The sequence below is a fragment of the Mastomys coucha genome, unplaced genomic scaffold (assembly GCF_008632895.1).
Source record: "Mastomys coucha isolate ucsf_1 unplaced genomic scaffold, UCSF_Mcou_1 pScaffold21, whole genome shotgun sequence".
Lineage (NCBI taxonomy): Eukaryota > Metazoa > Chordata > Mammalia > Rodentia > Muridae > Mastomys > Mastomys coucha.
Genome location: NW_022196904.1, coordinates 183,140,399 through 183,146,145, shown reverse-complemented (window position 1 = coordinate 183,146,145; position 5,747 = coordinate 183,140,399). Strand labels below are relative to the sequence as shown.

The following is a 5,747-nucleotide window of genomic DNA, read 5'->3' as shown; positions in this document are numbered from 1 at the left end:
ATTGAAATTTAGTTCATGCAATTTCTGAAAATACTTTTTTTTTTTTTTTGCTCTTGTACAATCCATACTCCCATTTCCTCTTTCCTCATTTACTCAAGAGAGTGCACCATCCATTCTGTGTTCTCCAGGGAGGCAATGATACTGTAGATTTATTCAATTAAAACAAATCTTCCCATAATTGTCAACCATGAAACATATAGATATAAACGACACTAAGTGGACTCAGTAGTGTGTGTGTTTGTGTGTGTGTGTCTTAAATAAAGAAGAGGTCATGAATTTTCTAAAGAATAGGTAAACAGGTACAGTTTGAATGAGAGGAAGAGTTAGTGCTGATATGAAACAGTACTCATATGTAAATTGTTAAAAGTGCATAAAGAATAAATAATTGTATGTATTATATAATAATTGTATTATATGTATGTATTACATACCATTGTATTTCTAAAAGATTGATATATATATATATATATATATATATATATATATATATATATATATATATATATATTGAACTCTACTGACCAAGTAACCTAAAACTCAAATGAAATAGAAGTAACACCAGATACTACTATTACACACATATAAAGAAATACTCAAGATCACTTATCTCCAGGGAAGTTAAAGTGAAAGGGATTCTGTCATTACCAACTAACGTGACCATAATCTCTATTGATTTAAGGCAAGAAGCACAGCAAAGGAGGTTTCAATTGCTAGCTGTTAGGACTAGAAAGTGATCTAACTACTTTGGAAGAAAAAAATCAATAATTTTTCTCAAAAACCTCAATGATATGCCTAGCATGATCCAACAATCACAATCACACTCCTACATATTCATCCAAATGTTTGAAAGTTTCATTTTATAAAAACAAAGCTTAATGTACTTTATTACTGTAGTGAAAAAACCCCATAATATCCAGTGGGGAACTGTAACAGCACCAAATTGAATAAACTGTGGTACATTTATATTTTCTACTGATTTTTATCAACAAACAGACATTAATGACCAGAAATACATGAGTGAAAGAATTGTGTACTGTTAAACAAGACTAGTTTTAAGACACCACATCATATACATTTATAGCTAGATAACATTCAAGAGAATTACACACACAGACACATATGCCAAAATAAAGAAAAAATCAGTAATTTTGACTAATGTAGAGAAGAAAACTGAAATGGCTTTTAGCAACATGAAACTATTATGCAAAATAATCCAAACTTGAAACTTTAAATAGTATATATTTGTAAAAACACTTAAACCTGCACAGGACAAAAAGTGTTACTTTTTGAAACAATTGTCTATTACAATTTCAAATCATTGATTGGGTCACAAAGTACCACAAGACTGGCAAACTGACAAAACACTGCCTACATAAAAATATGAAAAACCTCAGTGAACTGGATGAAAAAATTAAAAGATGGAGTAAGCAGGAAGTGAGTGGAAACTTTATTGGGAAAACTGGTATTCACAATTGTCTTCTTGCCATTGGGAACTGGTTATCTGCTTTTGATACTCATTGAATTTACTGCAAATAAAAAAATTGAGATAGTTCACACCTTTAACATTTTATAAGTATGGTGTTCTTATAATCCTAGTTATGAGTAGGTCACTTCCTACACAAAAGCTATGGTTTGTATTCTTCATGTCTTTGTTTATTGTACGGCAGTCTGCACAACTACAGAAAGACAAAATTAAGACAAAACAGCTAATGTTGACCAGATTTCAGGCATCATAGCACACTTGTGATGTTGGAGAAATAATGACAATGATAATAATTATTTTTTATTTGAAGGACTGGCCTTTTTATTCTGGTGCATAGTGGAATTGATTAGGAAACTTCAGGAGATTGGAGCAGCTATTTTTTTCTTTTATTTATCTGGGTATAATTTTCATCTACTTTCTTCATGAGATTAATTTCCTGGTGTTTAATGAATGTTATCTGATAAACATCCTTTTGAAAATGTATAGTTACAGATATGAGATATGGCTCTGTGGTTATTAGAACTTCCTCTTCTTCCAGTAGACCCAAAATCAGTTTGCAATGCCCATCTCATGTGGCTCACAACCTCCTATGACAATCCAACACCCTCTTATAGGCTCTGTGGTTATACACTGGCATGTGGCATATATTCAGAGGATAGGCACACACACACACACACACACACACACACACACACACACATATGCAAGTAGAAATATTTTTATACAAATTACTGTTGTGAAACTCTATCAATTTCCTTCTACGCACTAGTGCCATAGTCCTCAGAATGTGTTACAGGACATCTTTGTAGTTCATTCATCACTAAGAATTTATCTGTTCTGAGTTCTGTGTTTAGAGCTCTCAGGTTTTTAGAAGTGTGTTAATTTCCAATTTTGAGAGTATTCCAACATTTTGTCTATTACAATTTCAAACTTGATATTCTTAATGTCATGAAATTTCATGTGATTATAGTATTAGTAAATGTATTGATTAAAATAAATAATAGTTTCAATTCTGAATAATGTTTCATAAGAATTGGTGATATATTTGAATTTTGCTGCTAGTATGTGAATTTTTTTGATAGATATCCATTATATCTCCTTAGTAACTTCCAAATCTTCTACTTAGTGGTTGATTTTCTGTATAGTTATTTTTTAAACTATTTAAATACACTTTAAAGTTTCAGGTTACTATTGTATAACTTTGTGTTTCTCATTTCTAGTACATTTGACTAACATTTAAATGCTATTTTTATGTTTATGTCAGCTTGTATGTTCCATGTCTCATCAATATACTCATTTTTGTCAGAAAACTTCATGTTTGTCTTTAGGAATAATATTCTTTGAAAAAATACTTATTTTCATTTTTAGTTATGTGTGTATATTCAGGAGTACATTGATATGGGTGAAGTGCCCGTGGAGATGGAGTTACAGGATGCTGCGATTTGTCCACTACAGGTGTGTGGGTTCTAACTTGGTCCTTCTAAGAGCAGTACATGCTATTAACTGAAGAGTCATTTCTCCATTCTGTATTTTTTTCATGAATGTGTTTTTGCTGATGCTTATATAGATATTTCAATTATCTTCTTATAGATGTTCACATTTTATTTATTTTCAAATTTTTTATTCTTTTTTAACTTTCAAGGCCCTTAGTCATTTTTGAAGATTTATTTCAATTGTTTGTTAACCATATATGTATGTGTTTGTCTCTGTGTGTGTATATACAGAGGAGTACAGGTGTTTCCAGAGTCCTGAAGATGGTGATGGGTCTGGTTATAGAGGTAAAGGCAATTGTGAGTCTTCCAAAATGGAAAAGGTTTTCTGCAAAAGTGCTATATGCTTATCACTGCTGCATCAGCTCTCAGCTCTAACTTCTAAGGCCTTCTTGTGTTTGACTCTAAAATTTATCTTTATTACAGGACTTGATGTTAGAGCTTTAAAGAGATCAAGTTTGTATTCTCTGTCTTTGGGTTTATATTTAAACCTATTCCTGCTATGTGAAGAATTATTGCTGTTGTTTTGTTGTCTTCTGAGCCTTACATATTTTGATTTTTAGTGCTCCTTTATATCATGTTTATTTTAATTGCATAATTTCAATTGTTCATTTTCAATTCTGTCTCTTATATGTTTTCTCTCTCTATCATGTTCTTCTTAAAAACCACAATTATTTTGTTAAATAGTATATATTAGGATAAAATCCATTTAATTTTGATTTAAACTGTATACTGGTCTTCTCATATAATATAATGTTATTCCCTTTTATATTATCAGAGCCATACAAGCTACAATTTTACAGATCATAAACCCATGAACTTATTTTTAATTTCAGTTGATTTAAAATTTAGGTACAGCAAATAGACTAATAAGTTCTAGAGTTTTTATTAATTTTTTTTAAATTGCCATAAGATTCTTTCACTCAGTCATTGTAGTCATTCAAAAATACTACATTCATTTATTGATTGGTTGATTGATTGATTGATTCATTTGATGTGTGTGTGTGTGTGTGTGTGTGTGTGTGTGTGTGTGTAGGCACATGAGTGCTGTGGTGTTTGTGTGCAACAGCATGTATTTGAAGATCAAAGAGCAACCTGTGCAAGTTTGTCTCCTTCCACAGTTTTGATCCTCTCCCCAGAATGGTACTTAGATGGTCAGACTTAGCAGCAAGCATCATATTCGTTAAGCCATCTCTCAATTATTTATATACTTAAGGTTTAGTCTTTGAAAATTTCCTTTGTAGCTAGAATGGTTTCAAATGAATGGATTGTGTTGTCACTGTAGAAAGAATATTGAATTCAGGATTACTGATTCAATCTTAATAATTCTATAGTATCCTTAACTCCCAAAATGACAATGTTTAGAATAGCGTAAAATCAAATTTGGAGAAGAAAACTGGAATCTGTTGAAAGATAGGCACCAAAGATAAACAAAAATGAGTTACTTTTTATTTTCTTAATTATTAGCCACGTATCTTGAAGAAATAAGTGATTTTCTGATAGAGAATTAAAACAGCTATGGGACAATAATTAATAACATGAGAATACTCACATGTAATTGAAAATGAAATATCATGACTTTCATTTATCATACTGGGTATTTAAGTTTAATAAATTTTGTGCTCCTCTCAAAGTTATGAGAGGCTGCCTTCTAAAATCCTGTTGTGTGTGGCTATTTTTCTTTGTGTTCTTATTCCCAGTAGTGGGCAAAAACAGGCAACTGATATTGTTCAAAGCCAACAAGTCAAGCATAAAATAATGAAGGAATGCCAACTTACAATCACACCACTGTCACTGCCAGCACAAATTGATAAAATTTAGATTTGTGAATTAACCTTTCAACAATAATTACCCCATCAGCTTGGATCTCAAGTCATTTGTCATTGGCTGGTAAAAGAGTCCAATCTCCTATTTAGATTTATGGGACTTATTTCAAATATTTAAATGATCTTTATGTTTGTTATATTAGTGAATATTACTCAGAAGTTTTAATAGAAAATGGTCAGTTCTCAGACATAAGGGTAGGAGTGTGGACCTGGGAAGAATAGGAAGGAAGTGTGATCAGGTACATTGAATGAAATTCCTAAATAATACAAATATACTCTTGAAATCAATTCGGTGTTTTCTTAGAAAATTGAGAATAGTTCTACCTCAAGACTCAGCCCTACTATTCTACATGGACACTTGTTCTACTATGTTCTTAGCAGCTTTATTTGTGATACTTGGAAATTAGAAACAACCAGGATGCTCTTCAACTGAAGAATAGATAAAGAAAATGTTATTCGAAGATGGTGCCAAAAGTGAAGGAGGAAGCTCCTGCCCCTCCCAAAGTCGAAGTCAAAGTGAAGGCCTTGAAAGCTAAGAAGGCAGTGATGAAAGGCATCCACAGACACAAAAAGAAGATCCAAATGCCACCCACCTTCTGGCAGCCCAAATATCCTGGAAAGAGTGTGCCCAGGAGAAACAAGCTTGACCACTATGCTATCATCAAATTCCCACTGACCACCGAGTCAGTCATGAAGAAAATAGAGGATAACAACACACTTGTGTTCATTGTGGATGTCAAGGTCAACAAGCACCAGATCAAACAGGCTGTGAAGAAACTCTATGACATTGATGTGGTGAAAGTCAATATACCCTGATAAGGCATGAAGGAGAGAAGGCATATGTTTGCTTGGCTCCTGATTATGATGATCTAGATGTTGCCAACAAGACTGAATCATCTAAACTGAGTCCAGATAGATAATTCTAAATATACACTTTTTTTTTAACCA

At 32.2% G+C, this 5,747-nt stretch overlaps 1 pseudogene; it reads left to right on the top strand.

Annotated features, from left to right (window-relative positions):
* Nucleotides 1-5,261: 5,261 nt before the first annotated feature.
* LOC116101466 lies at nucleotides 5,262-5,719 on the top strand (annotated as a pseudogene).
* The last annotated feature ends 28 nt before the right edge of the window (nucleotides 5,720-5,747 follow it).